The sequence below is a fragment of the Apium graveolens genome, unplaced genomic scaffold, assembly GCF_009905375.1.
Source record: "Apium graveolens cultivar Ventura unplaced genomic scaffold, ASM990537v1 ctg3778, whole genome shotgun sequence".
NCBI classification, from domain to species: domain Eukaryota; kingdom Viridiplantae; phylum Streptophyta; class Magnoliopsida; order Apiales; family Apiaceae; genus Apium; species Apium graveolens.
In genome coordinates, this window is record NW_027418256.1 from 59,520 (window position 1) to 66,769 (window position 7,250).

The 7,250-nt window shown below is 35.4% G+C and overlaps 1 non-coding gene across 1 annotated transcript; it reads right to left on the reverse strand.

The window, feature by feature from the left end:
* Window positions 1-6,829: 6,829 nt before the first annotated feature.
* On the reverse strand, window positions 6,830-6,937 carry LOC141701361 (small nucleolar RNA R71). The gene has a single exon (XR_012566755.1). It is a non-coding gene; the product is annotated as a small nucleolar RNA R71 (small nucleolar RNA).
* Window positions 6,938-7,250: the final 313 nt, after the last annotated feature.

Consider the following 7,250-nt stretch of genomic DNA (forward strand, 5'->3'; position numbering starts at 1 on the left):
CAATACCCCCATGTTGAGAGTAACCCTTAGTAACCAGCCTTTCTTTGTTTCTTATAATTATTCCATCACTGTCAGTTTTGTTTCTGAACACCCACTTTATGCCAACACCTGATCTGTTCTTTGGTCTTGGCACTAGGGTCCAGACTTTGTTTCTTTCAAATTCATTTAACTCTTCCTGCATTGCTTACACCCAATCAGCATCTTGAAGAGCTTCTTCCATTTTCTTTGGTTCAGTCTGAGATAGAAAAGAATGATAGATACATTCATTTGATGTTGCAGTTCTAATTCTGACACTTGCTTCAAGATCTCCAATAATTAAGTCAGGTGTATGTGATTTGGTCCACTTCCTTGCAGATGGAAATTGATTTCTAGAACTGGATCCTCCCCCATGATCCATGCTATCTCCATCAGCATTTTCTGATGCTCCCCCTCTAGTTATTCTCTCTGAGACTTCAGAATTTGAGTTAGATCCTTCAGTATTTGAAAAATCAGAGTTTCCAGAATTATCAGAATTTGGCTCATCAGAACTTGAAGAGCCAGTTACAGGTTCTGATGCTTCTTGAGAATCTTGAGTTATGGTAGGATCGTCAGCTTGCTCCCCCCGGACAGGTGCATTTTCCTTTGGAGTTGTTACCACAGTTTTAATGACATCAGAACTTACATGATCAGAGTATAAGTCATTAGAATTCACAGAATCAGAATTTAAGTCTTCATTTTCAAATCTCAGCTGCTCGTGATCATTGAAATCTTCAAGTCCAGTAAGCTTCTTATCATCAAAAGATACATTGATAGATTCCATGACAACCCTTGTTCTTAAACTGTAGACTCTGAATGCTTTTGTGGAAAGTGGATATCCAACAAAAATTCCTTCATCAGCTTTTAGATCAAATTTTGACAGCTGTTCAGGATGAGTCTTAAGAACAAAACACTTACATCCAAATACATGAAAGTATTTTAGATTTAGCTTCTTTTTCTTCACCATCTCATATGGTATTTTTCCATGCTTGTTTATGAGTGTAGCATTCTGTGTAAAACAAGCAGTCTGCACAGCTTCAACCCAAAAGTAGGTTGGTAGCCTTGCTTCATCAAGCATAGTTCATGCAGCTTCAATGAGAGTCATGTTCTTTCTTTCTACAACTTCATTTTGCTGTAGAGTTCCAGGTGCAGAAAATTCCTATTTGATTCCATGCACTTTGCAGAACTCTTCCATGATTGAATTCTTGAACTTAGTACCATTATCACTTCTTATAATTTTAACAGAATCTTTGACCAACTTATCCAGCTGTCTAACATGATCAGTTAGAGTAGATGCAGTTTCATTCTTCTTATGCAAGAAATACACCCAAGTGTATCTTGTAAACTCATCCACTATAATCATAACATATTTCTTCTTTGCAATAGACATGACATTGACAGGACCAAATAGATCAACATGCAGTAGGTGATAAGGCTCAAGAATTGAGGTTTCAGTTTTGCTCTTGAATGAAGATTTTCTTTGTTTTGCCTTTTGACATGAATCACAAAGGCCATCAAGAACAAATACTGATTTTGGCAATCCTCTCACAAGATCTTTCTTTCCAAGCTCATTTATGTTGTTGAAATTTAAATGAGAGAGTCTTTTATGCCAATTCCAGCTTTCTTCAGTTGATGCTCTACTCAACAGACAGATTGCAGAATCATCCGAACTTGTTAAAAGTCTGGCTTCATAAATGTTACCATGCCTGTAACCTTTTAGAACCACTTTGCATGTAGAATTGCTTAAAACTTCACAGTGTTCTTCAAAGAAATCCACATGATAACCTTGGTCACAGATTTGACATACATTCAGCAGATTCAATGATGACATTCCCAAGATTGATATTTCCATATCCCAGAGTTTTTCTCATGTTGCCATCTCCATAAGAAACTCCTGGGCTAGCTTTCTCCACAAAGTCTGATAGCAGGGCTTTATTTCCAGTCATATATCCTGAACATCCACTGTCCAGCACTAGGATATCTTTCATGTTGCCCTGCAATCACAAAGATCACTAATAATTAGTTTTAAGGACCCAGACTTGCTTGGATCCTTTGGCCTTTTTAAGTTTGTTAGCATTTGCAGCGAATTTAATATCAGAGTTTATACTAACATGCTGTTTATCAGAACTTATATCAGACTTTACATCAGACTTTAAACTATAAGGAATTAAAGTAACTTTCTTCAATGAAGGTTTTATTTGATAATAATCATAGTACAAACAATGATATTCCTTACAAGTATAAATGGAATGCCATAAACTACCACAATGAAAACAAGGATTTTATAGCTTAAACCTAACAGACTGACTCTTAATTCCTGACTTAGGAGGTAAAGAGTTTATATTCTTATTCTTCCTGCAAAAAGAAGCAAGATGGTTAGAGTTTCCACAGTTATAACATTTCTTTCTAGGAGCATTAGGAACAGGCATATAATTATTGCTTTTATTCACACCTTCCTTACCATTCCTATTTTTCCTAGCTGTCTTTACCTTGTTGACATTACTGATTTCTTTTAGCTTATGCTTAAGCTGCTTCTTTGTCATTAAGCCTATGTTAACTTCAGCTGGTCTATCCTATTCTAATTTGTCAGAAGTTGACTTTTCCTTAACTTCTGCTACAGACTCTTTCATCTTTTCAGAATCAGACTTTACTGTTTTAGCTACAAACTTAACAGGATTCACCTTTGGCATAGCAGTCTGTTTAACAACACTTGGCACAATTTGTTCAGTTCCTTTTTCACTTTTATCATCTCCATAACCTAAGCCCTCTTTCCAGTTTCCACTACTTAACAAATTCTGAGTTGTTCTGCCAGAGTTAGTCCAAGTCCTGATAATCTCTCTTTTTTAGAGATTCATTCAATTTTAGCACTTCATCTCTAACATAAAAAACATCATCTCTTTCTTTCTGAGTTTGGTGGAACATAACTAACTCTTTTTCTAAATAGTCATTCCTTTTCTTATAAGCAAGATTTTCAGAAGTTAATCTTTCACATGTTAAAGTTTGATCTCTGTAACTAATAAACATGGTTTTAAGATATAATCTCAACTCAGTAATATCATCAGTATGAAAAGCATAAGTTGTTTGAGGTACCTTTAATTCAGCAGTTTCAGGGCTGCCATCAGCATTTGCCATCAAGGCATAATTTACCTCATCTTCAGAATCTGAAGAATCTGTCCAACTTTTCTTCTTTATGACAAGTTCCTTGCCTTTATCATTCTTTCCTTTATTGTTGTCAGGAGATATGTGGCCTCTTTCACCACAATTGTAGCATTTGACATTTGAGTTGTCTCCTCTGTCAGACTTTGAACTTTTGCCTACAGACTTTCTGAACCCTTTCTTATCAGCACTTACACCTTTCCTGGAAAACTTCTTTCCCTTTCGAAATTTCCTATAGGCTATCTTTGTGATACCCTTCACCATAAGAGCACACAATTTCAAAATCTCTGCATCAACATCCATTTCCGGTAAGCTTTCAGTTTCTGAATCATCATCATCAGAATATGATGACTTTGAATCAGAGTTTATGATGAGAGCCTTTTCTTTGCCCTTCTTTGAGATGACAACTTTAGGAGATTCCTCCTTAGCCTTAAGAGTAACTATCCTTGACTTTCTCCCATGTCTCTTGCTCCTTTGATCCATCTCAAGTTCATAAGTCTTGAGCATACCATAAATTTCATCAAGAGTAGTTTCATCAAGAGCATAGTTGTCTCTTATGGTAGTAGACTTCAAATCCCAATTTTCAGGAAGAGCTAAAAGGAATTTCATATTTGAATCTTCAAGATCATATTCCTTGTCCACCAGTGACAGATCATTCAAGAGTTTAACAAACCTGTCATATAATTCAGTTAATGACTCACCAGCTTTTGAGTCAAAGTGCTCATACTCCTGAGTGAGTGTTGTCCTCCTGTTCTTTTTGATTGCATCAGTTCCCTGATATCTTGTCTCCAACGCATCCCATATCTCCTTTGCAGTCTTGCAATTAATTACCCTGTTTGACATGACATTATCAATGGAATTATGCAGCAAATGCCTTACCCTTGCATCCTTGGTAATAGATGAGATGTCTTCAGCTGTGTAATCACCTTTCTCCTTTAATATGGACTTTACTGGTTGATCTGCAACTGCAACAGAGAGCTTGGTTATCTTATATGGTCCTTCATTAATCCTATCAAGGTATTCTAGATATGTAGCTTCCAGAAACATAGCCATCTTAACTTTCCATATGGGATACTCAGAAGGTCTCAGTATGGGAACCCTAATAGTCTCATATCGACTGTGGATTTGAGTGTTTTTAGTTTCTTCAGTTTTGGTGGGCTTGGTTGGAGTTTGTGCTTCTTCAGACATGATTGTTTGGATCTTTACTATATGTGTGTTAACAGATAGGCTCTGATACCAATTGTTAGGTCACACAACACTGTAGAAGGGGGTTGAATACAGTGTTATTACAATTAAATCGATCTTGAACACAAGTAACAGTAAACAGATATATTCAATATAATAAATTATGTTACTATGGAACTGTTCTCTCTCAGTGATGAACAAATATCACTAAGAGCTGCTAGGTTACAATAAATAATGTATCTCGATAATGATAACACATATAGTGTAAACCTATGTCTGTGTTTATATACTACACAGTTACAAGATAACTTCTAATTGATATGGAATATAATTCTGTCTCCTAAAATATATCAGTCAGATATCTTATACAAGTCTTCCAGTCTTCTAATTCTTTCCATGCATATCTTCTTTTATTTTAGTCTCAATCTTCTACTTTAAATCAGCTTCCTTCCTCAACTGTAAGTCTTCCCGTACTTAAGTTCTGATATGACCTTAAGTTCTGATATGAAGTTCTGACTTCGAGTAAGTACTGATTCCAGTAAGTCCTGATATTTCCTGTTTGTTAAGATCTGAAAACTAAACATGAAACATATTAGACATGACATCTCAAATATATCTAACAACAAATGTGCTTAAATATTTGTTAACTAATTGAATATATTTTTAAATATATTTTGGATGATTTTTATTCTCATATTAATTATGTTTTACACTGATTTGGATATTTATTTAATAGATTTTGATGTTTTATTGTAGGTTACAAGGAAATTCTATACTTGGAAGAATTTAGAGCAAAAAGTCCTATTTTGGAGTGGAAATAGAAGAAAATTCGTAATATTAGACTACACGGGCTGTAAATACTGTTTGAGCCGTATCTAGCGATCCAGAAGTCCGATTTTGATGATCTTACAGTCCACGTGAAGCCCACGGGATTTTCTTTAATTCATAGATGGTTCAGTAAGGAGAATCCAGCTGGAGCAGCTCAGAAACTGCAGAGAATAGACAACTACAATTTTTTATAACAGAATCCTACTCGATCTAGAATTCTCTTGATTTTATTATTAGCTAACAGCAGAGATACATACGTATGTACTATTACAGAGTTAGGGCTTTTAGTTTCTTCATCTCTTTCATAGCACTTTGTTCTAGCTTTAATATTGATTTATTCATTAATCTAAAGTTTAAGATATTTCTATCTATTCTCGTTTTATTGGTATCTCTTTTACATGGTGTGAATCATTATTTTATTACTTTTACATCTAGCATGAGGGAGTAGTTTAATTCTAGGGTGCAAAGGGAAGCCATATTTGCACTATGAATATGCTTTAATTTGATTAGTAATTTAATGGATAAAAAGTAATTTTAGTCGATATGTTTTAGTACTTAATCTGTGTAATTGGACAATATCATAGATTATCTGTATGCAATAGGGATAGTAGATCAGGAGATTTTACTCACTAGAGGAACACGTACGATAGAAGAATTGAAAGTGAGAGCAGGAGCTTCACTGGATTTCTGAAAGTGTTAATTCTTGGGAAAGATTAACTTTTACTTTAATTACTTGACCCACTAAATTGCTATAATTTTATGATTAGTTTGGTGTAAATATGGTGAACCTGCATCGCCCTAGACCTTCAGTTAATTGATTTAAAAACATATTTAATTTGCATCAGTAGTTAGTTAAAAAGCTTCAATATGCGTTTTACTCTCAGAAATAATTCATAATAGTTAAATTGAAATTCTTAAAACTGTCTCCTTGTGGATACGAACTGAACTTGCCACTTTGTACTAGCAATAGACACAATGTGCTTACAATTAGATATAATTTTACACATCCAGTTTTTGGCGCCGCTGCCAGGGAGACGCCTAGTTTATATTGATTTTAGTTTGATTGTTTTAGATTATTTCCTTTGTCTCATTGGAGGTTTACTTCCAATTGAGGCATATTTCACTGTTTTTCCTTGTTTTAATTGTTGATGCGCAGGTCCATAAAAGAAGCAGAAGTAACTCCTCTTAGTCTGAATTCTGGGATTACTTGTCAGCAATATATAGATCGAGTAAGAAAAGAAAGGCATCAAAATCTCAGTGATTCAAAGATCATAATGGCAGAACTTCCTAATAAATCTTTGAAGAACTATTCACAACCCTCTCCAAGTGGTGTGCCTACTGGCCTTGCTATGCCAACCGTTGAAGCAATAAATTTTGAGATCAAACCGGTGTTGCTCACTATTATCCAGCAGAATCAGTTTGCTGGTCTTCCCTCTGAAGACCCTACACTTCATCAACAAAAGTTTCAACAACTCTGCTCTACCATCAAACATCGGGGTGTCACTGTAAACCAACTGAAAGTCATGTTGTTCGGGTTTTCTCTTCGTGAAAAAGCTCAAAAATGGTTGAAGGATATCAATGTGACTGAGTGGAATGCAATTGCTCAAGCTTTCTTAACTGAGTTTTTCCCACCGAATAGAACTGACGACTTAATTGACAAGATGAGGGGTTTTAAACAAGAATATGGAGAGTCTTTTAAAGATGCTTGGGAGAGATTCAAAGATCTTCAACGTGCATGCCCTCATCATGGTCTTGAGAGGTAGTTTCTGATTAAATGCTTCTACAATGGTCTTGACCCTGAACAAATGGTACAGTTGATAATGTCGTATGTGGTGTATTTTCTAGAAAAAGGAGTTGATGATGCATATAACTTTCTTGCAAATTTAGTGACCCATCACTTCAATAACCCCAGAGAGCCTAAGAAGGATGGTAAACTTGAAGTGAAGGCTTATTCTCTCTTATCATCTCAGCTCCTTGCATTAACTCAGGAGATTCATTCTTTGAAGACTTCCTAATCATCCGCTCCTCCTATGAGTATTAATGCATTGTCATCCATGGCTCCCATG